At 43.1% G+C, this 25844-nt stretch overlaps 1 protein-coding gene and 1 long non-coding RNA gene across 8 annotated transcripts in view; one reads left to right on the forward strand and one right to left on the reverse strand.

Annotated features, from left to right (window-relative positions):
* Positions 1-15016, reverse strand: part of CYSLTR2 (cysteinyl leukotriene receptor 2) — a 92806-nt gene extending 77790 nt beyond the window's left edge. For 2 of the 7 annotated variants that reach the window (XM_045052856.1, XM_045052855.1), the window contains exons 1-2: positions 14647-14987; positions 14104-14258 (exon numbers count right to left, since the gene is read on the reverse strand). The gene's annotated coding sequence lies outside the window, so the exon portion shown is untranslated. Of the gene's footprint in view, positions 1-8862; positions 9067-10196; positions 12599-12627; positions 13130-14103; positions 14259-14646 lie in introns of those variants that run through there. The other 5 variants (XR_006594654.1, XM_045052852.1, XR_006594655.1 and 2 more) reach the window with 5 other exon arrangements.
* Positions 2874-25145, forward strand: LOC109497974. The gene is made up of 2 exons (XR_002154472.3): positions 2874-3402; positions 23414-25145. It is a non-coding gene; the product is annotated as an uncharacterized LOC109497974 (long non-coding RNA).
* The last annotated feature ends 699 nt before the right edge of the window (positions 25146-25844 follow it).

The raw sequence follows: 25844 nt of genomic DNA on the forward strand, positions 1-25844 counted from the left end.
TTCTTGATTGCAGAGGAGGGTAATTACAGCCCAGGAAGCAGAGATCACTCATGCAAGTCAATAGCAGACCCAGAACTGGAATTCAACCCTGTCCATCAAGAGAGCTTTCCACTACACGCCCTGCCATCACCCTGCGAAGAGATGTTGCCGCATTCATCCCCTGGGCAGGGTCTGCTATAGAATAGGTCTCCAGAAATACCTCAGCAATGAATATGTGAATAACTCACTTCTTTCTGTGCCTACATGTGCTCTCAAGAGGTAGTATGATTATATATGACATATGAATATCTCTGTTGAGGTTAGAGAAAGAAAGGGATGTGACGGGGAAATGATAAAAGGAGATTTAGGCCTGGTGTGGCTATAGAGAATTAACTTTATGGGGTCCGTTAGTTGTTCGAGTCAGGAAACCCAACTTCACGGTGCACTCATGGTTGAGTGTTGAGGACTACTTCAAGCTAACCAAAATCTTGAGACCAGAATGCAATTAACTTTTATTGTGCCAAAGGGACTGGGTATTTGAATTAGCTAATCAATCAGTCTTGCCCTATGGAAAGATCTAATTGGGAAGCCATTTCTTTTAACTGTGAGTCCCTAGAGGGCCAGTCTTAGCCTTTATCACCATCACTCCAACCCCTAGCAGAGTGAATAATCACTCAAGAAGTTATCTCTTCATAGATGATAAGCTCCAGGAGGGCAGGCAATTGCCTTTCTTGTTCATTACTGTATTCCAAGCACTCAATAAATATTTGTTGAATGATTGAAGAGTTTTTTCATCAACATAAAATTAGGACAAAAAAATGTGTTTTATTGTCCTATTGGTGTTGATAAGCTTACATGGACTGACACAGCCATTTATGCTAAGAAAATGCAGGTGCCAAGCAGCTGTAATGGGCCTGTGCCCACTGATATCTTCACTGGATGGTATTGAAAACACTGATAACATTTTGCTCCCTGATCTCCCTTTTACTTTGAAGATCTGCCCTTGGGTTGGCACACTCCTTCTTCAGACAAGGTACATTCCAGTTGCAACTTTCTTGGTTACACTCACCTTCTAATCACTCCTCTTGATAACTATACCTTGGCACCCTGGTCACCTTATTTGAAGTGGGTGAGCTGAAGTCTCCCCAGATGCTTGTATTTCTTGGGAGGAGTCCTATTCAGCACATGTTGATTCAACTCTGTTTCCTCCACAAAGGGCGACTGAGTTTCCAAGCCTCCTAGGAGTCTAACCATAGTCTGTAGCAAACATTCAGAAGGAGTCATAAAATGGGCAGGCAGCTGGGAAGTAAAAAACCCTGTGCTCTGTCTTCAAATATGAGATCCTCCTGAGCAACTAGCTGTCAATACCATTCACTGTCAATTCTAATTAACATGTTTGTGGGGCTCCTGGGTGGTTCAGTTGGTTAAGCATCCGTCTTTGGCTCAGGTCATGATCTCACGGTTTGTGAGTTCAAGCCCTGAATCAGGCTCTGTGCTGACAGCTCAGAGCCTGGAGCCTGCTTTGGATTCCTTGTCTCCCTCTCTCTCTCTGCCCTCTCTCACTCCTTCTCTGCCTCTCAAAAAAAAAAAAATAATAAATGTTTAAAAAAATTTTTTAAAGAAAAAGAAAGGGGATGTAATTGTTGGCTCAGCAGTGGACATTCCCGCAGTGGTGTAATGAACATTTTAAATATAGATTGAATAAAAAATATGATATAAGTTTACTGGTAGCTGTGGGTGAGAGGAGAAATAAGGTTGGGGATATACAGCAGCTAAATCTTCATCTATCAGAACAGGACAACAATAGCTACTATCTGAAACTGATGAGTCAGGAAACAGCGTTGTGTTTACATTCCTTAAAAATATGGAGTTAAATACCAGAAAAATGAAAGGGGTTTAGAAGGGTTGAGGTGATTGCCATCAAGGAGCACGAACAAGGAGGTGGAAAGACAGAAATGTGAAACAAGTCACCCTTGGTATTTATCTTTTAATCTTTTAGCACTATTAGGCTGTGTGTGTGTCTGTGTCTATGTATGTCTATGTGTGTCTGTGTGTCTATGCATATACATTCCACTGACAAAAGTTAAAAATGCTAAGAGGGGCGCCTGGGTGGCTCAGTTGGTTAAGTGTCTGACTTTGGCTCAGGTCATGATCTCCTGGTTCCTGGGTTTAAGCCCCTGCATCGGGCTCTCTGCTGTCTTCCCAGAGCCCACTTCAGATCTTCTGTCCTCCTCTCCCTCTGCTCTTCCGCCGCTTGTGCTCGCTCTCTCTCTCTCAAAAATAAACATTATTAAAAAAAATGTTTAAGACTGTGGAATGTGGTGCATTATAGAGAGATTTCCTTTAAAAATCCTGCTGTCAATAAGCACCTACATAGGATCTAAGATGCAAGCTTTAGCTATTTGGAAAGTGCCCTCATGTGGCCCCCTTCGCCCCAAACACTCAGTTCAGCGCAGTTCATGATACCCTCAGGCCTCCCTTCAGACTCCTACCTCGTAAGTCACCTGGGCAAACAGAGGCTGTTTACTCTGCTTATCCAGGCACTGAAGGTTTTCTCCAGAAAAAAGGTGCCTGTGCTTTTCTGTAGCTGATAAAGCGTGTCTCTTAACTCCCCACAGAAAAGGGATTTTGGTGGCTCAGCCCTTCTGGCCTTTGCCAAAAGGCAGCTCAGGCTTTTAACTCACTCTCAGAAGTGAGTTCCAAAACTTCTGTTTGCATCATGACTTTTCAGGCTCAAGGCTCTTTTGCCCTCCAAGTCCCTTCCTCCATAAAAAAAAAGTATCAAACGTTTTATCTGACGACTGCACCAGTAAAAAAATTACTACAATGCAGGCTAGACTCACTGTTATGTATTCATTAATATGTGTTTTTTCCTTCTAATTTTAAGAGAAATTACAATATTATCGTGAGTCCCTAGAAGTCTCATGGACCTTTTGCACCGTGTCTGTTGTGACTAACGGGGGAGATGGGCCCTTGAGAACCTGAGGCAGCAAGAAGGTGGAGCCTACCGAAGCGCTCTGCCGCCCTCTGCAGGTTCTGAGAGCAAAGTGTCAAAAGCAAAGAAGTGCTAGAACCCGGATGGGACGAAGTAATGGCCACATACTAGGCGGTCTTTGTCAGGCAGTTATTATATGTGGACTGTGCTGAGGAAGTTGCAGACACATCCTGGGAGCCTCAGGTCGCTAACATCCGGTGACCCCAGAGGTTAGGTTTCGTGCCCAAGTTCGCCCAGCCGGCGGTGGCAGGGCCACGTGACCACCAAGCTTGGCTTTTCCGCCTGTCCATCAACCGCTCCAGGAGCAGGCTGTCTGCATCTCCTGTCAAGCTCTGAGTCCTCCCTCCCCATCTCACTCGGCGTTGCCTGGAGAAGAAGCATCGTGACCAGTGAGAGTGAAGTCAGAGTCCGATATACTGTAGAACTCCGTAAGTACGTGCTCCTGTGTATGTACACAGATCAGAATGTTGGTAACACTTTTGCCTTGTTGGGGCCCCGTGTTCCTATTTCATTAGTATTGTGAGGCGGCCTGAGTGGTGAAGGCTGAGCCTGCACCTCGGATGGTTACCCTCTGAGAGAGGAGATTCAGATGAAGTCACCGCCAGCCAGTAATTCCAACGCACCTCATTTTCCTCATTTCTGGGCCTAAGGGGGACTCAGCAGGTGGGGGACGTGACGATCTGCGTTTATACAGAATCCTGGCTTTAAGGTAACTAGCCAAAATATTAAGCTACCCCAACAAATCCTTCAGTGAAAGCCAGAAAGCTAATCCCTGGTGCACCTTGTTTGAAATAAATTCTTTGGGCTGGGGCAAAATCTTGCAACAGGCCTCCTAAACCTCACGACCTCTCACCTGGGGTAATTATTCTCTGTAGGAAGACCCACTCATTTATTCCAGCAAGGCGATTTTCCTTTCCACTTTTCCTCCCCTCCTATCTACTGCTACACCCACACCCTCCCTCAGCCCAAATGCAACCTGATTAAAGAAGGAAAAGGATGCAAGGATGCATCGAATGGGTGGGTCGATGCAAGGATGGGTCGAATATCCAAGCTGGCGAGACCCCAGCGCCCACACCCTTTGGGCTTCCGTGACCCACTGGAAAGCTGTAAATCACCCAGTGAAGGAAAGGCAGGCCTATGGCAGAAATTGAATCAATAGCCACAATAAATACTGGGATTGGGCCCCCAACTGTTCATAAGTAGCCACCTCAGGGAAATAGTTACCTTGGGGAAATAGAGAGGAGTCAGTCACACATGCAGACAGCTCCGCTTTGTATTCTTCTGAAGGTTCTTAATGTTTGTTAAACAAAGAGCATGTATTTGTTTTACCACACACACAGACACACAAGATTATAGAAAATGCATTATTGTTTTCAGCTGCTGCATAAAGGAAATTAAATGATAGCCAGGGGAAAACTCCAGGAGGAAAAAAAAAATGAGAGCAGAGAAGCCAGAATCAAAAGATTTGTATCCCCGACTCAGCTTTCTTTGCCTGACATTCTTCATGCGAAAAATGGAGGAAATTATAATATTCATCTGCCGTGGTCACCCCACGAGGATTAAATGAGATGAGTAAAAAAAAAAAAACAAAAAAAAAACAAGTGCAGGGTTCCCCCCCCCCCCCCCCCCCGCTTAGTCCCTCATCCCTAAACCCCCTAACTTTGCCCAATGATGGAAGTTTAAATGCTCTGTTTCCAAACACAATTTGCCAAGAGGCTTGCCTTCAGGTGGTGTCCTAGGCAGCTGTGAGGCCACCAGCCTGGAGGAGCTGCCCAGCACAGGTGAGAAGGGGAGAACATTCCGAAGAAGCGTCTGGTGGTGATAGTTAATGTAGAAGCATCTAAAGCTGAGTGGTGAAGACGTGGGTTGTTGCTGATTCTTAAACCACCCCGCAGATTACCACGCTAGTTTAAAACCAGAAACTAAAAGAAGGAAAAGAAAGTGTCTTTTCCAAATGTTTAAACTAAACCGTGAGGGTCATCTTTACTTCATACAAGTGCCACTTAGCAACAGAAAGGGTAATATGTACAGGGTGGCCGTTCTATTACTGGGTTCAGAACTCAGGGGCCTAGGTAAACCATATAGCTAGAGGATCTGAGAACTGCTGTCTTTCACATTCCAGGGTTGAAATAAAGGATTTTTCCTTTTTTTATTTAAGAAGGTAAGACAAGCGGTGCTAGAGATGCAAAAAAAGAGCTAAAGCCTGAAAAGAAATAATTATTGTATCAGAAAAGAGAATAGTCAAACCTCAAGACACTCGTTAATGAAAAGTGTGTTATTCATAACCTTTCTCAGGGGGAAGAGTGCATGTTCCTTTTTTTTTTTCCTTTTTTAAAATTTATTTTTATTTTAGTTTTTTAATTTACATCCAAATTAGTTAGCATATAGTGCAACAATGATTTCAGGAGTAGACTCCTTAGTGCCCCTTACCCATTTAGCTCATCCCCCCTCCCACAGCCCCTCCAGTAACCCTCTGTTTGTTCTCCATATCTATGAGTCTCTTATGTTTTGTCCCCCTCCCTGTTTCTATATTATTTTTGCTTCCCTTCCCTTATGGAGAGTGCATGTTCTTTTTAGGTAACTAAAATAGTTCCAGGTTGTGCAGCATTATTTCCTCCTATGAGGGATAAACGGCAGAAACAATGGATGTAAAAATTAGGACGTTTGAATCCCTGTATAAAGTCGCCAACAAGATATCCCATTATATTCAATCTCAGATAGGTAAAGAATAATTTTTAGTATAAGTATGTCCCGTGTGTTGTACATTCAAAAATCCTTTGCTTTTTATCTGAACTTCAAATTTAACCGGATGTCCTATATTTGCTAAATCTGACATCCTACTATTGCAGAAAGAATAAAAACTCTCACCACGCTTGGCATGAGAAAGGCATTTAGAACATAAGAGAAAGGTTCATGAGAGGTCAGCCAACAAACACCACAAAGGGTTTTTATAGAGGATGTTGGAAAAACATGTGGTAAAGCACCAGCTTCTCGCTCCTATGAAAGGCTGGCTTTGTTTCTTAGCAGGATGGAGGCTGCCCTCACTAACCCCAATTTACAGACAGACTGAAAAACTCTCCCAGAGTAGAACTGGTCTCCATGGGAACACCCTGCCTGCCAAATACTCAGGTGCCAGGCGTACAGAGCTTGTAGTAGGTGCTCAGTGAAGATGGGCAGGTTGGGTAAGAGACTCGGCAGGTGAAGTCTCTAAACTTTAGCATCTAAAGATTGGATGACTCTTCAATAAGACTAATTAGCAATCCAAAGGGTCCCTATCTAGATGCACTTGTTGGCCAATGTTCAATTTTTTAAGTAAAAATGGACAGATCTTTGGGCGAAGTCACTCAGCTGGTTAACAGCAGAGCTAACAAGAAGCTTCCAGGCAAGAAACTGTTGTTATGTACCATAAGGCTTGGCACACATATCCATTCCAGAATTTGCTCTCCCACTCAATAGCTAAGATCATTCTTATAATGTAAAATGAAACCACAATAGGCATAATTCTTTATGCATTGTATGTAAGACAATTTACATGGCTCCCATTTTCTGAATTCTTTAATTTGTCTGAGTTGATTTGTATTTGGATAACCACTGTCTTCCAGAACCATTCCAGTTACTCTATTTATTTGAAGATTTATGAATATCTAAATGAGCTCAGCCCCTGCCAATTTAGATATGACTTGGGTGGAAATTTTTCATCCCTCATTCTATTCTTCATTTATTCTGTCTCCATGAAGTGATGGTACATGACCATCATTTAAATCTAAGCCACACATTTAATTGGGGGTTTGAATATGCTGAGTGAGTTACCGTGAAGTTTGATGTTTATCTCATGATATGTGTATATCTTTGATAAAATTTGGAAACATTCCCAAAGATCTTTGATACTTGGCATGTTTTAAAACTATCTCAATTAAGAAATGAATGTGGGTCATGAGCAGAATAACTCCTACAAGAGGCAGGGTGGCGGGGGGAGATGCATGAGCCCAGACTGAGCTCCTGTATGCACCGTTAGTCATCACCAGACGCAGTCTATTGACCTCGAAGCACCGTGTGGTGCTTTAGAAATGCCACCCAAAGTGTGTCATCATCCATGACAAAATCCCCGATTACATTAATAATTTCCTTACCCTCACAGATGTTTTGTGCTGGAACTCCAGAAGTTACTAAGTTTTAGAACTCATCCCATCATTCTTCAGGTGTGTGATGAGAAAAAGTACATTCTTTGGAGAACATAGAATCTGTATTTACTTGGAAAGTATATTTTATAAACTCACACAACAGCATCGTGGGGTGGACCTGGGGCCTGAAATGCTTTCTGATTACCTGCTCTATACCAGATCTTGAACTAGGCAACTGGGAAATAGAAGGATTAATTTGCCTCTCACCTCAAAGGACCATGAGATGTGAAGTTAAATAATTATAGCATAAGGCAGAATACAATACATGCCCTAAAAATAGTATAGAATGTTACAGGATTAAGAGAAAGGAGAGAGGCTTATACCAGGGAATAATCAGGAAAGAGTACTTTAGCCTTTAAAGACACTTTGACAGAGCAAGATGATGGTCAAAGCAAGTCAGACAGAGGGAAGGGTACAGGGTGTGTGGGGAAGCCCTTTGTATTCCCATCAGTGGGATGCAGGGTGCAGCAGGCGCGGAGCCTGAAAAGGCAGTGCAAGACCTACTAGAGTGTCTTAGTGTGGCATTCAAGGGGCTCCAAGGCAGACCGGAGATCATCTTCACATCCTCCATCCCAATCCCATTAGGATTTCCTGCAAGGAGGAAAGAAGACAGCTCCCTTTGCTTCGCTCTCCTGTGACCCTTGCTCTTAGATCTGAATTTTCTTATGGTGCTGTTGTCTGGTGCATGTTCACACACCAGGACGGCGTACTTAGTCAAATGCAAGATGACAGAAGGTGCATGTCTTTCTTTTGTTAGGTGGGAGAAAGGGATTGTGACAGGGGAGTGTTGACAAGAGGTGAGTGGGCAGCCCAGGGATGGAACTACCACAGGCACTTTCCCAGGCATTTGGTTTTAGGAACACAGAAGTCAAAGATGTAGCCGATTTAAGTCCTGCAGTGCTCAGACGGCTGACTTGATTCACCTGAAGAACCCAGGAACCTGAGCGCCCCACTCTGGCCACTTCAGGGTCCAAGGGGCCATTTATGTTAAGGAGGCTCTCTTTGTCCCTCCACTTTTGCTCTGGCCTTTACCAGACCACAGCTTCCCTTCAGGGTTTCCTAGAGTGCAGGACCCTCATGTGCCTCTGTCATGTTTTCTAAAGATTAGGCCTCCTGGAAAAGAATTCTTCCTTCTCAGTCTCTCTTGAGGTCTTGAAGAGAAGTTTTGGTCCCCAGTAGCCTCTGAGCAAAAGGTACATGCCACCTTACAGCAGCTCTCTGTTTGTATTGACAAGTCAAGAGGTTCCCCATCTGGTGGATAACAGCCAAAAAAATTGCCACCAAAAACCAGTTACACTGAATGGAGAAGGATCAAACTTTTTTTCCTGTCAAAAAGCAATTCTAATTTGATTGATTGATTTGGCAATGAAGGCTGTTTTTACCGTGAGGTGATATAGAAGGTATTTTTCATAAGTTTGATGAGCTCAGTCTGCATCTATTTAAACTTTTTTTAATGTTTATTTATTTTTGAGAGAGAGAGACTGAGACAGAGACAGAGCACAAGTAGGGGAGGGGCAGAGAAAGAGGGAGACACAGAATCCGAAGCAGGCTCCAGGCTCTGAGCTGTCAGCACAGAGCCCAACCAGGGCTTGAACTCACAAACTATGGGATCATGACCTGAGCTGAAGTCGGATGCTTAACGACAGACTGAGCCACCCAGGTGCCCCAGTTTGCAACTATTTAAAGCACATAACATATGTGGGAACGTTCAACCTTCACAGCTGTGAAATTGATGATACAAATTCTTACGTCAGTGTTTTCAAAAATATGCAAGAGGGCACATGATTGTTCACAATTATTTTAGGGGGTTTATGAGCGAAGTCTCAGGGCCCCTGGACCTTCAAGCTCTCTCCAAAGGAATCAATGTTGAGAAGTTTGTACACACTGCTGAGTTGAGATTCCAGGTTTGCCCTGCAGGGAGCAGCATTGGTAAAATGTTATGAGGCTGTAAAAAAAAAAAAAAAAAAAAAAAAAAAATTTTTTTCCTAACCGCTGTTTCTAGGCAAACTTTCCTCTTTTGCCTTCAGGTAATTTTAATTAGAGTAAGAATGAGCGTCAGTGTTTGTGGCCTTGAGGAGAGTAGCTGTTTGACCAGAACGGAAATACAAAAGGCCTATGTATCAAATACCTGTTTCTAGGGCTGACAGTATTCTTTTTGCTTTTCATTTTTTACTAATTTTTTCCCCCAGCGTCTAATAGTTCCCAACACCAAATGGGTGCTCAAAAAGTGTCTGATGGAAGAACAGTTACACTAGTTCCAGCTCCAGGGAAGCTTTTGGCTGAACACACAGGATAATTGCAGGTCTAGAAGACAGTGGCAGGGCTCACCTGGTCCCTAAAACCCACCTTGCTCAGACTGCTTGAGTCCAACACTCCTCAGGGCGGGCATCATCTATGATTTAAAAGGACTTTGCACCGGGTGGCCCAAAATGAGACTACAGCTGTTTATAGTTCTCTCGGTGACTCCAGGAAATTATTTTCTGATGCATTCCTCTAAGAAAATCATGTCATTTCCTTATTGCCGGTTAATTATTGCCAGGCCTTGAATAAATGGCCGAAAGTTTAAATTTAAAGCACAGGTAAAGCACGCAGACAAATATTCCGTGATTCACTTTGTACATTGCTGTGTCAGCATTTGAAAGCTTCTTTCAAAGATGAGACCGGGAAGGGAGATCAGGTTGAAAGAAAAAGCATGACTTAATGAGCTCTGACTCTGAGGTTCTCAGTTCCTCTTTCCAACAACACACCCACTCCCTGCGGTGATCTTCTCCTTCCCGCCCCTTCCTCTTTCTCTGGAGGTAAAAACTGCCTTCAGGCAAGTTTTAATATGTGGGTGTTTGTTGCTTCCACTAGGGCATTGGAATATTTGTTTAACTGCAATTGAAATAAAAGGTTATGCTCCTAAAGAAGGAATTCCAGTATCAGGGAGAGGAGACTGAGGCAATTTTTCCACACGGCAGGCTCTGCAGCTGTTGCGGAAACCACCCCCTTCACTCCCCTGTGACCCCCCCACCACCCCTCCTCTCACGGCAGGTGTAAAAGGAGACCTTCTTGCAGCTGCCCTTCACCACCATGGTATCTGCAGAGTGTTAATTACAAGGGACCTAGTGCTTTCAAGGGATTGAAAGTTACAAATAAAATATACAATAAAAACCACAGATTACTTTCTACTACCAACCAGTCCCCTTGTTTTTTCTAAAACAGGAGCCTATCAAAGTACCTGTGTACATATGCATATGTATATATGTACATATGTGTATATACTATGTAAGCATACAGTTAACTGCAAAAGTATAAGGCTTACTATATCAGGAACTGTATAACCTGCCAGAAAGGATCTATCATCACCACCACCAAAGGCAAAGAGTTATTGATTAAACGCTCATATTCACATGACATTTCCCTGAGCAAACAAAACAGCTGGCAGCTCTCGCTGAGTTTACCACGTGTGGTAACACCAGCGTGAGCCCTTCCATAGAGGGAAAAGGCAGACTGAGAAATGAACAGTAGGGCCAGGCAGCTGACTAAATCAATGAAGACATGCTCACTCTGTGGTTGAATCTACAGGATGCGAGTGTCCACACTGCATGACATCACGGACTTAGCTCTGCCCTTTCTCTTCACATCCTCAGGGACATAGACTAGTTGTGATCCTGACCCACCGGCAAGCTGGCTTATTCAGGCATTGGCTTATTCCAAACTAAACCCTTGGCTTCCTATTTCTAGAAGCTAACACCAGGACTCTGGTAGCAAGGTGCAGTGGGCTGAATACTTGTGTGCCCCTCCTCCATTCATTTGTTGAAATTCTAACCCTTGGTGCGATAGTATTAGAAGGTGGGGCCTTTGGGAGATGTCATTTTTCTTATATGGTTGTGATGGTGAAGCCCTCATGAATCAGATTCATGCCCTTATGAAAGAGACCCCAGTAAAGCTCATTGTCCCTCTGCCAGTGAGAAGAGGGCCATCTATGAGCTAAGAAGCAGGCTCTCACCAGACATTATACCTGTAGCATCTTGCTCTTGGACTTGCCAGCCTCCAGAACTGTGAGAAATAAATCTTTGAGTGTTTAAGACACTCAGTCTCTGGTATTTTTGTTAGAGCAGCCCGAATGGTCTAAGACACAGATAAAGGCAGTGTTCAGGGTCCCAGAAACCAATGCTGTCAGTCGGATACTGAAGAAAGTGACCACAAAACTGGTGAAATGGAAGTTTACAAAAAAAGTTGTTTCCAGTTTACTGTTAACTGGAAAACTCAGCCTTGGCCCACCTTAAAATGGAGGCATTGCCTGAGTGTTCTGTAAGTCAGGAGGGTGAGAGGGAGGAGAGTCAGAAAGGGCCACCATCTGTGTTCAGTTTCTTACTTGCTTTGCTTCACCCCCTATAAACAGAGGGTTAGTTCCAGAAATACCAGAGAGATGGCATTTAAGGTCTCAGGAGGAAACTCTGAAGGTTAAAACCCACATCCTATGCCTCAGCATCTGCCAGAGACTGCCCAGAATAACCTGTGTCCATAGGAAGGGGCACCACCTGCCCCCCGAGACAAGGGGTCTCTAGGTGCTTTCTCCGTGGGTCAGACTCAAGGAGGTTTGGTGACCCTTGGGTGTGATACTGGTTTTGAAGGTGTAGGGATGAGAAATTAGTTGAAGAAGAAAAATGTCACCCCCATATACCCTCTCCCCAGAGGAATTAAAACCTAAGAAGGGGCTCTAAAGAATACAAGTGTCAGAGATGATAAGACACAGACCTTGAGCTTAGCATTTGATTCTTGCTTTGTTTTGTTTTGTCTTTTTTTTTTTTTTTTTGGTTGTCTATGGTTTCCTTAGACCAGACTCTCAAAGGGAGACTGAAATTCACATGAATTCTTAAAATAAAACCAATTTAATTCTATCATATTTAGAAAAATTAGTGTATGTCTTACAATATTCTCAGAAGGACACAGGGAAGTCTCTTTCTTACCCCCCAAATAATAAAGTGATTGAATTCACCAAAGACCAGGAATCTCTTTCTCTCCCCCTCACTATCTCACTGTATATCTATCTATCTATCTATCTATATATGTATATCTATATATCTATATATATGTATATATAGATATATCTGTATATATATACGTATATATATATATCTGAAGATAAAGGATGTTAATGAGCAGTGAGCAGCACCCTCAGTTACTCCTATGGGGCATTTTGCGTCATTATCTCCCCTAAACCTAAACCTCACAGAAAATCATGTGAGGAAACCAAAGCTTAGAGAGGTTGTGAGTTTCCCAAAGTAATAAGATCAGGCGAGATCAAACCTAGATCTGTTGAGCCAGAAGCCCATGGCTTTAACTGACTCTGCTACACCAGTTCCCTGGACTCATTAAATGTTTGTTGAGCAAAATAAAATCCCGTAGAGAGCTTCAAAAAGAGGAAAAGGACGTTGCATCCCGCTGCTGTCAGCCTCTGTAAATGAAGATTACTGGTAAATACACTATCTGTGGTATAGTTAACATATTATTTCCATCTGTGTCTTTGAGGGAAGAAGGGAAGGAGGCAGGAAAGGGGAGAGGGGAGAAGGACAGGCCCTAAAACAGCTTTGAGCTCTCGGAAGTGTGTGCAGTTTTCTTTCCCACTAGGTAAATGGACAACATGTTTTTTGGGAGAAAAGTCAAGCCATTCCCCCATGACATATCTCTTCCCCTTAGAACAGCTATTTCTTTCAGAGGGAGAAGAGTTATCCCTGCAGGCAGGGTTAAGCACCTGGTCTCACAAAGGATTGGGAAATCAGAGATGTAATCTTCCTCATTGTGAAGACCCTTGGCAGGGCAGGTGCATGAAGCAGTTCCCTGGTTTGCAAACTTGAAGAATTTGAGTGCTGGCCAGAATACTGCTGAGGAGCTTCCTCTTTCCTGATGGCGTGGCTGAGTGCCCTTACTCCGGGGATTCTGGCAGCCTGGTTTCCTGGCCAGATGTTTCTCATCCACACCTGTAGACCTTAGGAAACCAAGGGTGACCTCAGTAGGCGTGGCGTTGATTTCCTTCCCACCACTGCCCTTGAGATGTGGTAATTGAATGAACATCCACACCAGGACCATCCACTCAAACAAGCAGATCAGGGAGGGAAACTTCCTCACTTCAGTCAGCAAGTCAACTGTTGGGTTACCTCCTGTCACATCTGGTCAGAGGACAGGGTCATCCATCCAGTGGATCAGGCTGTGTTCTCACAGCATGGTGTGGTTGGGCTTATATCTCATGGCTCACCCAGAAGTATGGATTTGATTCTTAAGTGATAACCCCAGAGCCTGTGCGAGACCAAGGAAGCCACCCATTTAGGGTCATTGGACATTGGATTAAGCCAGACCATTGAAGAGCTGCCTTTGTGCACTACATATTATCCTGGCCTCTCTTAAAACCTATTTCATATACTGCCACTTTTGTATCAAGGGATGTTATATCAGCCACACGACAATTTCTGTGATAACCACTGTACAGATGCTTTTGAGGATGTGGCCAAATGCACCTGACAGCACTGATCCTCCTTCTCAACCTCATAGGAGAAATGTTTCTCAGTTTAAAGAACCAGAAAAATGTATATTTCTCCTAAGTGTTAACATGTGATTCTCCTCAGCATTGTGAATCTTGTAGCTCGTAGAATTCCCCTCTTTGCTTTGGATGCTGGGAAACTCAAAGACATATTTTGCCTATTCCCAACAACTTGTACAGCACCTTGTAGCATACATTTTCTGTACATGCTTTGCACTTGTGTTCATCTTATTTCCTACCCTTGTTTTCCTTTTGCCCTAACTGCTTCATCTCTAAGTTGTTGCTTATCACATGAGATGTATTCTAAAGGTTTCCTATATTAGAGCAGATAACTGCAGTAAAAAAAAAAAAAAAAAAAAAAAAAAAAAAAAAAAGACTCTAAATGACTGCAGTGACTGCAGTGAAAAAGGTTGACTTCCGCTTACCTGAAGTCTAATGTGGATGTTACTTGGTGATTCCCTGCCAAGTGGGGGACACAGGAACATACGTTCTTTAGCTTTGCCATCTTTAGCATGTAGCCCTACAGTGACTGCCAGAGGTAGAAAGATGGGAAGCACGTCAGGCCCTTCACTCCTTCAGCCTGGAAATGACACACACCATTACCTCTAACATTCCTTTGGCCAGAATTAGTCACTCAGACATAAAGCACTGGGAAATATTGTTCCCAATTGGGCAGCCACTTCCCCAAAACAACAGTAGATGGGAGGGAACACAAATCCTTGGTGGTCAGCTACTGTTTCTGCCACACTCTCTAAATTCCCTCTGAAAACAAGAAGAGTAAACAAACTCAGTAGACTTTAGAGAAAAAGGAAATCTCTCTTCTTGCCAAAGAACAGGATTATCAATTAAGAAATAACCAAAACTGGGAAGATCTATGGTGGGACTGACTCTGTGCTGGGTATTAGAGGTGGCACAAAGCATGAGTTATAGTTCTTGCCTTCAAGTTGATTATAGGGTTTCACACACACCTTCCACACTTCTGCTTCCATGGTTGGAGATGTGGCAGTTCTCAAAACCAGTCTGTAGTGGAGACATCATTCTATAAGGTCTCTCCCCTGCCCTCACTGAACTCTGTAAAGAAAAGGGTCAGATGCAGCAAGGAGCTGGCTCTGCCTGTGGAATAAAAGCAAGCCCTTTGGTAGCCACCTTTGAGGTGGCCAGTGGAAAGTAAGGAGGCAGGGACTCTTCATTTCATTTCTAGTCTTCACTCTGAGATGACCTTGGTTAAGGGTTTAATTTCCTCCTGCCTGGATTCCTAGTTTGCAAATTGGAGGTAATGATATTTGCCTACCTTGCCTTCAGGATTAATTAGTGGTTGTGTTGCACTTTGAGCCTGCAGATGAAAGGCTTTTATGTGATCATAGTACATCATCATCATCATCACCATCATCATCATCATCATGACCATTGTCATCATCACCATCATTACCTTGTGTCCTAAAGATAAAATGATGGACTTCCCACTCAAAGTTTCCAAGACACTTGACCTTTCTAACTTTTCTAACCTCTTCTTCTATGCTTTTTTAAAGGATTAATCCACTTTCCCCTTCTTCTTGGCCTTGTTGCCAAGGACTGAGAAAGTGGGAGCTAATCATACCTTCTTAGAGACCCATGTTTCACACACTCTAACGTGACAGTGCCTTTCTCCCAACAATCAAGCCTAGACATTTCAACTATACTCCAAATCCAGAATATAAGAGATCCATCAGAAACAGAAGGAAGGGAAAATTTTTAAGGAAACTTTTAAAAATCTCAGAACTCCTTAAAAAGTAATTTTTCCTCCCAGAACGTCTCGCTAAGTAAATTGACCTTTTCTCCTTGCTAGATTACATTATAAATAAGAGAGTTATTTCCTTTCAAGTCAGTACTCTGGGCTGATCCCATATCCTCTAGAGCTTCTCAGTCTCTAAACTCAACAACAGTTCAAATTCTGACTCAAAAACTGGAACCTTTTCCTGGGGAGATTGGAGGACTTTCGGTGACATTCTGCTTTTGAAAGTGGGGGTAGGACCAGAGGTAGTGTGGGCTGTGAAGTGATAAAAGCAGAACCAAGCAGGTACGTTCAGTTTCCCTGCTATGTAGATTTAGTGTTCTGGATCTAAGACCAAGGATGGTGAAATAAGTGGGGACTTTACTAAGCACTTCTAGTCCCCAGGATGAGTTTAACTGAGGTCTTGTTACTTGTGGGAAACCATTAAAATGGAATTGTTTCCCAAGCTGGTGGAAGCCTCTTCACTTTTTGATGCAGGTGCCACTTCATTTCACATTAGTGTTGAAATGTGAAAGCTGGTCAGGGTTGGAAGAGCTGGAATGACTCAGTTACTCCTATGATCCCAGCCCCAACTTGTCTTCAGCAAACAATGGCAAGTTGCACAAGGGGATTGAGGTTTTGATTTCGAGTTTGTGACTCACATGCTTTGTCGGGCAATAATGATAATAACCAACATGTTTACAGCCCTTCCTGTGTGCTAAATATTGTTCCAGTCCCTTTCTATGATATAAGTCATTAATTCTCAACGGACCTTAAGGAAGCAATTTCTATTATAACCTCCACTTTAGAGACAAGGAAACTGTGACAGGAAAGGTTTAAATGTCTTATGCAAGGTATCATGGCCAGTCAGAGGCAAAGGTAGGATTTGAACACATCACTGTAAAGAAACAAATCTCAGGAGGGGAGAGAGTTTTGTCTCTTTAGTCCTCTGATATGTCCCAAGAGCCTAGAATTATTCTTGGCATAAAATAGAGTTCTATAAAACAATATTAGGTGTTTCAGAAAGAAAAGGCAGACTAAGTGGAAAGGATGAGTTTATCAAGGAAATAATACAAGAATATTTTCCAGAACTGAAATATCTCCAGATACAGAAAAATGAAAGAGAAATGGCTCAGCAAGACATGCCACTGTAGAGGTTCAGAATACCAGCAATAAGGAAAAGATCTTGAAAGTTTACAGAGAGAACTAAGAAAGAATGGCCTTGGATTTCTCAACAACACCAGAAGCTAGAAGATAAGGTAAAATGTCTTCAGAATTCTCAGGGAAACTTTTTCCAACCTAGAATTCTGTGTCTTGCTAAACTATCAATCAAATATGGAGGTGAAATAAAGTCATTTTCAGGCACCCAAGGCTTTAAGATTTCCCTCCACCAATTCTTTCTCAGGAAGTTCCTGAAGGATATGTTCTAAGTAAGAGATTAAACCATGAAACAGGAAGACACAGGGGCTCTGACACAGAGTGTGGCCAGAGGGGAGTACAGGGTGGTAGTGAAGGGAGGTGTGGAATCACAGATCAGCAGCAGACCCAGTCAGCAACCAGTCCAGATTGGAGCAAGAGGACAGAGAGGTCTCCACTCAAAAAGAAAAAAAAATGTGTACATATTGTCATAGTAATGTAAACACCAGATATTGGTTTAACCCCAATTTAAGAAATGTCCATATTGGAAGGTAGAGAGTGGAGGGGAAGATGGAAGAGAACTATAGTCTCTTGTTCTAGAATAAAAAGCCAACAGACGATGCTTGCAATTAAAAAAATTAATAAATTGCGATATAAAGCATATGGTGAGAATATGGAGGTAAATGCCTGGAAAAAAAAGAATCAGGAGTTTCCCATAGGGAGAAGGCCTCAGGGTGGGGACTGGGAGCAGAAATCTGCTGGTCCTTATTAGAAACCTTGTGTGCTACTTGCCTTTTGAAGCTAGCACATATATAATTTTGCATAAATACAAACTCAGAGTAACAAGGGAAGAAGGGGAAAGTCGAAGGAGGGGGGTGATAGTAACCCTGGAGGCATGCAGGTAGGTCCTTGTGGGGCTTCCTGTCTGCTGTGTTGGGGACGTCCAGGCCATGGGCAGGTGGCCCATCCCAAATCCCTCTCTTTCCCAACAAGACACAGAGCCCAGGCTGTGTCTGGGGTAGCTGAGTAAGGTCATTTTGGTGCATCAGCAATATCATTTTCGGTCTCCGTTTCTGTGCTCTCTGCATCTCTGGTTTTGAATCCTTGCAGGTTTGGAAAATGCTTTGAATCATACCTTAGCACTAGGGGCAGATCCAGATTTTATGGGACCGAAAACTTAAATGATTTGGGGGACCTTTTCTAAGAAAAACAGTGCAAAAGGATGCATCCAAAATTAGGTATGAAAGTGAATATTTATTTAGAATGAGAAAATGTATCATAATAAATTACAAAATTTTAAAAGCTGTTAAATACCAAAATTCTAAAAATCCAGAGAAGCGACAAAATGTTTTACTAATTAACTACCTGAAGCATCTCTATGCTTTTTTCCTATATTGTTTTGGAGGTATAATCTTTGATTACCTCTCAATATGACAAACTTTTGTCATATTTTCTATAGAGAGAATAGAAATATGATTCAGTTTTCCCTCTAGCAGGGTTGATTAAAATCTATTTTCCACAATTGATTGTTTAGAAAAATTTCTCTTTGGTTTCCAACTCATTATTGGTAAGTCATGTACATTTTTAAGATTGTTGTCCTAAATTTTGAAACTTCTCTCTCTTTCTTTAAAAATTATGAACTGCTACAGACACCTCGCTTTTGTAGTATTGCTTCAGACTTGTTGACTGCAAACTCAGGAATTTTGATAAATGTTGTTGCATGTAATTTCTGTCAAAAAAAATCGAGAAAAGAAATCTCAGGTGTAATCGTCCATACTGCATTTTCAAGGGTATGCCTGAAAGGGAAGAGCTTGCATTTTGACTCTGCTTCTTTGGGAACTGAATCTTCCATTGAGTGCTGATTGGCAGAATGTTCCACAGACTGCCTTCTGGCTCCAAAGGTTTCAAACCTTGTTTCTCTTCCACTCACCTCGTACTTCCAGTGCCACATGCCATCCATGTCATGAAATGACCTCTGTTCCCTGCATCTTCCTGTCATGACTCCCAGTGAGCAGGCAATAGGAGTGTTCCTAACAATAGCTTAAGTGCATGCATCAAGTATATCCCACTGAGCCCAGACTAAATGCATCTCCAATTCAACTTCCCCCCAAATGCCCATGGAAACCCACAAGGCCCCTAACAGATGGGGAAGCATGCTGGAAGGGAAATCAGAGTAGAAGTAACAGGATCTTCAGTGATTGTGGTTAAAATACGTCTTGCAAATTTTATAAAAAAAACCGTATGACCATGAGAACATAGGCCTAGAGCTCAGAAGGGCCAATGCAAGTGAGGCACCCTGCAGCTTAACTGCATTCCTTCTGACTGGCACTCAGGCAGGAAATTGTGCTCCAGTCCTTCTGCCCTGACATGCCATGTGATGACCTCTGCCCAGAGCTGGAGGGGAGAAAGCAGCCAAGGGAGGGAGAGGGGGTGGAGGGGGAAGGCTGGCACCTGTCTCCCCAGAGCCACCTTAGTTAGCTATGTGGCTTAAGGGGTGTGAGCAAAGGGCAAGGGAAGGAGCATTTCCCAGGAAGTGCTTTCTCTGCCAACTGGCAAGGGAGGGGTGTGGACTCTGGTATTTATTGAAGGGAGGCAGGAAAGAAAGGAAAACCAGTCCAACTCTTCTGGGCTCCAGCACTTACTAGTAGGCACCAGAGAAGGTCTCTGCTTTATTGAAATCTTTTTATCACCTCACTAGGATAATTGATTTCTTACCATTTTTTCCAAAAACAGTCATCTCTCCTTTATCTGCATGTATTTATGCATTCTGTAGATTATAACTATAATGGCCTGCCACAAATTGTCTCTCCCATCATCAGTTATATTTGCAAAAGAAGTAAAGATTGATATTGCTGGTAGACCAAGCAAAACATAATGAGAAAGATGATTTAAGGCAGAAAGATAACAATACATTCCATAGCCAACCCAAATTATTCTTGAAAGTCTGTTTACTGTTACTTAAAAGCAAACATTTTTAGGGCCCCATCTTGTGCCTTTCATATTATATCCTTTAATTCTCACAATAATCCTGAAAGGAGGTATGATTATTCCTAATTCACAGGTAAGGGCATGAACCCATAGTGGAGAAATAATCCAAGGAGAGGAATTGGGGCCTGTCCAAGACAATATGCTAACAAGGGTTTTCAAGTCATGTTTTTTTTCACCACCCCACACTGATAACTGAAAACCACCCATGGAATCAATCTCCCCAGATGGCCAGAGTCTTCCCCACTAAAGGCCTTGGTGTCCAGAATTGTCACACTTGGGCATCTGGACACTTAAGAGTGCAAAGAACCTTGCACAATATCTTCCTTGTACTTTATAGGGCTCCTCAGCACTTGCTGAGTGCTCCAGACAACTAGTCAACATATTTTATTATTTTCCAGATTCGCCATTACCTTTAGAGGAAACTCCTAGAGCTAAGAAAAAATGCAAAAAAAATTATTCTATAAGTACTTTAAAATTCCATTTTCAAACTGTACATTAGGAACCACTGAAGGTTAATAGTGCTAAGTCGGATGAGTAAAAAAAATTGTTTTTTCATTTTTGGGGCCTTTGCAAACATATGGAGGCATATTTTCACACTATACCCCGAGGAAACAGCCAGCCAAACATTTGCTTCCTCTAGGTTCACGTATCTGAAATGAAAGCTGATATTTCTTGGTTGCGTGCTTAGTTTCAAAATGAAACCAGAACATTCCTAGCCTTCAGGCAGCTCTGGTAGCCACAGACAGCTGGAAATTCTGCAATCACAATAAAGTAGGTTAGGGAGAATCTCCCAGCAGCTCCCATACAAACATGGGGTATTGATGTGTGTGTGTGTGTGTGTGTGTGTGTGTGTGTGTGTGTGTGTGTGTGTATTCATTTGTCAAAACTTTAGAGATGTTTCTAAAATAATAAGCATACTACCTCTTTTTCCCCTTAAAAAAAAGTACATAAAATATATGGCAAGGAATAGACACTGTTGCTTTTTCTCCAAGCATACATATTTTAGTATCTGTTGGAAGAATGTCCTTGAACTGTGTTGTCCCATAAAAGAGCAGAGGTAATCATGATGCTAGACCCATACCTGCAAGTTTTGAATGACTTTTCAAATGACAATAATGGTCACATTTGGGTAACATTTTTCCTAAGGGGAGCCTATAGCATTAGACCTTTCCCTCTGAGACCCTAAATCTCATTCTCTACAGAATTGTGAGGCATCTGCTCCAGTCTCCATCTTTTAAAATTTTTTTTAATGTTTATTTGTTTTTGACAGAGAGGGAGAGACAGAGCATGAGTGGGAGAAGGGCAGAGAGAGAGAGAGACACAGAATCAGAAGCAGGCTCCAGGCTCTGAGCTGTCAGCACAGAGCCCGACACGGGGCTCGAACTCACAGACTGTGAGATCATGACCTGAGCCAAAGTCAGACGCTCAACCAACTGAGCCACCCAGGTGCCCCGTGTCTCCATCTTTTTAATCTCCCTCTCTCCCTCCCTAGTGTCCCCTCATCTCAATAGATGCCCAAGGCTCTCTGGTGGCTCTGGATTGCTCAGATCCCCCAAAGCAGGGCACAGGGCCATCTACAGCCTTTCTACTCGAAGCCCAGCACCTCGGAGCTGGTTAGAAATGCAGGATCCCAGATCCCAGCCCAGACCTTCTGAATCAGAGCCCATATCCTAGCAAGATTCCTGGTGACTTGTGGGCACATTTACATTTGTAAGGTATTGGTCTACACATTCTTATGGGGTACCGTTGAGCTTGGTCACCAACTTGCATGTGACCTGGAGCAGATGAGGACACCTCTCTGGGCCTCAGTTTTCTTGTTTGTGAAATGAAGACATAAAGCCATCTCCAGATCACACTGTGATAGAGAGAGCTGGCTCCAGAGTCAGGCCATCAGTTCACCTCTGAGTCAAATGAGTCAACCTCTGTAAGCCTCATCTGCAAAATAGCAGCATTAAGTACTCATCAGATACAGCTGCTATGAAGGTGCAGTGAGAGCACCTGTATTAGTGCCCTTCTGCTGCTGCAACAAATGACCCTAAGTTCAGTGGTTTAAAGCAACATTTATTTTCTGTGTTACTGTTCTGGAGGTCAGAAGTGTGAAATAGGTTTCACTGGGCTAAAGTCAAGGTGTCAGCAAGGCCAGGAGGCTCTAGACAAGAATCTAGACATCTGTTCCCTTGCTTTTCCAGCTTCTAGAAGCTGCCCACATTCCTTGTTCCTTCTTCAAAACAGCAACAGCAATTGGAGCCCTCCTATCATATCACTCCAACCTCTGCTGTGTCCTCACATCTTCTCTGACACTGACTCCTGCCTTCCTGCTTATAAACAACCCCTGTGATCACACTGGGCCCACCAGATAATCCAGCGTAATCCCTCCACCTCACAGTCAGCTGCTTATGACCTCAACTCCATCTGCAACCTTAATTCCTCCGTTGCCATCCACTATAACATGGTCACAGGCTCCAGGGATTGGGACACAGACGTCTTGGTGGGGGAGGCAGTTATTCTGCCCACTACATGGCATAAGGGGTTATTACTGCGCCTGGCAAGTAATCAGCACCCAGTAAATATTTGCTGTTTTTATGGTGGTCTGTGATTCTGAAGACAGCCCGCCTTACTCTGTAGGAGCAGAGCAGTGGGCTGGCTGTATTTTTGTGATGAAATGCCCAGCACATGTTCTCCAGAAGTATCATTTAGTTTTGGCTTGTCCTACCCTCTACAACCAGTGGCTGGACACACACACCGCCCCCCCCCCTTATTCGGAAGCTCCCTCACCCCTGGCAAGCCACCACAATGACCCACATCCATCCTTCCACATCTAAAGCTTGAGAAACCTTTACATATAAACTAGACATGCCTTACAGCCTCATGATGTCGTTACAGAATCCACTGAACCCATTTATCTGAATTCTCTCCTGCAGACCACCTACCCTCTGTTGCATTCATTCATTTAGGAAATATTGAACAGCTCTCACGCGCTGGATGAGTGGGCCTATCTCCGTCTCTCAGTAGAGCCCTATCTCCCTGCAGAGGTGCCACCAATAACACTCAGAGGGAGGCTGACTGGCCCTGGGTCCCCCAAGCCTTGCTTCAGTAGGACAGCTTCAGCTTTTCTGTTTTACATATTGGGGTTCTGTGTAAGATTTCGTTTAAAACCAAGGTCCACTTTCCAGTCCCTGGCACACAGTGGACACTCATAAATACGTAGATCTCCAAGTGTCTGAGAGCCACTGGTCTAGGAGGATTATCAAGCCCTTTCCAGCTGATTCTCCATGTTTGGCCTCTTTAGTCCTAAGCCTGGAAATGCCTTGCCTCACCCTGTTGTGCAGGTCCCCTCGAGCCACAAGCAGCCGCCATTCCTCTGCCCTTTATCAGTCTCCGCTTACTCTCTTTCCTTCCACTTCTGGGTCACGTCTGTTAGTCCACTTGTAGTTTTTCAGGACCACAGTTGTCTCTCCCACCACCTGTCTGTCTCTTGTTAGTTAAATCCTGTTTCATGATCACAGTTCTCAAAACCCTGTGATGTTACTTACCTTCTCCAGAAAGTGCGTCAACTCTCCCCCACATTGATGTGGAGGAGAGGAAAGGCACCATATTCCTCACTCCAGCCCTGCCCCCTCTCCCCTTACCGTAGAGCAATAAAAATATCTAACACTCTCACACAGCTCTGCTTGACCCCAAGGCATTTAAAATTACTTAAATTAAGCTGTCTCATCATTTACTTTCAACGGCATCTAATAACACCTTATATTTACAGTTCTTTAGAGTTCACAAAGCTCTCTGACCTTATCGCGTTTAATTTGAGCCTCAAACGCCCTTATGAGGTAAGCAAGGCGGTGACTTTTATTCTCCTTGTGCAGAGAAGGAAGCAGGCTCAGAGAAGGCCAGCACCTTGCCCAAGGCCAGACGGCCCAAAGCAGCAAAACCAGCCAGGAACAGAGATTTCCTCAAGCACGGCACTCTCTATACCGGGTGTTCAGCCTCACTTCCAGAGACTATGAAGAAGGCTCAGGGCCTGCTTCGTTTTTGTTTCAGGAATGGATTTCACAAAAGAACAAGATAGTACACTTAATCCTGGCTGCAGCTGCTGGAAAATTTGCTGTGGCCTCCTCATGTTAGCTGCATGTTGAACTTGGACCGTCAAACAAAGCACAGCAGGAGAAAGACAAAGAGATCTTCCGCTGGTGGCTGGAAGTTCATTTTGGTTCCCCCTTTGACTTCACAGAAAGAAAGAAGCAGGAAACCTGCATTTCTGTCATTGTTACAGTCACTTGAACTATGCAATGCCACTTGAAAATTGAGCCAGCTTTGTTATGAAAAACAATTGTCTTTTGATGAAATAGAGCAGCCTTTTAGAGCCAATGAAGATACAAAGGTCAGCAACATTCTTTGCAGCAGCACTTGACCCAGAAAGGAATAGAAGGATAGTTCCATTCCTTATCCTATTCATCTGGTAACAGAAATAAGCTCTCTGAGTCTCAGACTCCACACATCAAGAAAGGAAGTTAGAGGTTGTAAGAGATCATGAGACAGTCAGCCCCATCCTTCCTGTTCTCTCTGCTGTTCTCCCTGGAGGAAGTTGTAAAAATTAGACCTTGGAGACATGTGAAGTGTTTAGGATTTGGGGGAAGTGGGGGCTTTTTGTTTTGTTTTGTTTAATTGGTAGTAAAAGAAATGGCAAGTCCTTCAGAGCCAGGCAAAAGGAATGGAAACTGTCGTATGCTGTTTGGGAAAAGTGGTCTCCATAAATGCTAAACAGCCTTCAGATCAACAGCTTTCCCCTCACTGAGTCATTCTACCAGAAGAAGAAATAAACAATTCCAAACTCAAAAGCAAAACAAGAAACACACCTGACTAGAGGACACTGATTTGCATGTGTGTGGTTTTGGATTAGGAACAGAGGACGCAGTGTGATTCAGCCGTGATGTAAACAAATAGATATTCTAACTCTCTCTACTGCAGGGGCCTGGAAGCAATGATACCTCATAGCGAAAGACATACCTTTGCCCAGATATTGGTTTCTAAATCATTCCAAGTCTCCTTGAGAAAAGGAACAGTTTCAGAGCTGGGGGAGGGAAACTTCAAAATGAGCCTGTGCTTTACCAAAAGGCAGGAAACACTCAAAGACTTACAGGCTTCTGGGAAAAACATCGTGCAAAGACATGCATATTGCTAAGTGAAAGAAGCCAGTCTGAAAAGGCTACGTACTGTGGGATTCCATTTCTATGATACTCTGGAGAAGGCAAGACTATGGAGATGGTAAACAGAACAGTGGTTGCCAGGCGTTTGGGGTTGGGGAGAGGGTAGAACAGGTAAAGCTCAGGGGATTTTTAGGATGGAGAAACTGCTCTGGAAAGTAAAGAATCATTGATAATATGAAAAGTCACTTTGAGGGTTATCTGTTTTTCAACTTCAGATTTTATTGTCCTGGAATTTTTAAAAGGAAAGAACACACATTGTACTTATGTATATATGTATTATCGAATATAAGAAGAAATGAAAAGTGTGTGTGTTGATGTATGAAGTCTATAAGTGTATATAGGTAGTCACTTTGATGAAAAGAGTATAATAAAGTTCCAATACATATTGTAATTTTGTTTTGATTAACATGTAACGTGTCTCTCTCCATCACACTCTGCCGTACAGCCACAAATGACTTACTAAAGGACCTATGTGTCACAGAACCTGAGGCACAAAAGGCCAGAATATCATTGATGAGGCTATTACTGTGCTAGCCCCTACTCAGAGGTCCAGGGAACCCACCTGTAGTGCCTCTGAGAAGGAGGACATTGAGATTTAATGTGACAAAGTCAAATAGGCCACATTAAACCTTAAGAAGCCACCTTTCACGGGTGACTGGGTGGCCCAGTCGATTCAGCATTTGACTCTTTATCATGGCTCAGGTCTTGATTTCAGGGTTGTGAAGTTGGGCTCTGTGCTGGGTATGAAGCCTACTTGAAAAAAACAAACACCAAAAAAACCACCCTTCGTGTTCCCCATTGTGAGAATACCTGTAAAATATAGCAGTAAGATGGACTATCACCTGAAGTCTACAGAAATTAAAGTCTGATGCCTCGTGGGGTATATGTGCACACACACTGACACTCAACATATACACACACTTATTTCCCCCTTTCCTTCCTACTCAATTCTAAGATAAATTCTGCATTGCCAGCAAGATTTGGTTTTCTTTCTTTTTTTCTTCTTCTTCTTCTTATTTTTTTTTTTCCTAAATAAGGAGCATGGGACCAAGTGTACTGATAACTGCAAACTTATGCAGAGTCAGTATTT

This window comes from Felis catus, chromosome A1 (genome assembly GCF_018350175.1).
Source record: "Felis catus isolate Fca126 chromosome A1, F.catus_Fca126_mat1.0, whole genome shotgun sequence".
Classification (NCBI taxonomy): Eukaryota; Metazoa; Chordata; class Mammalia; order Carnivora; family Felidae; genus Felis; species Felis catus.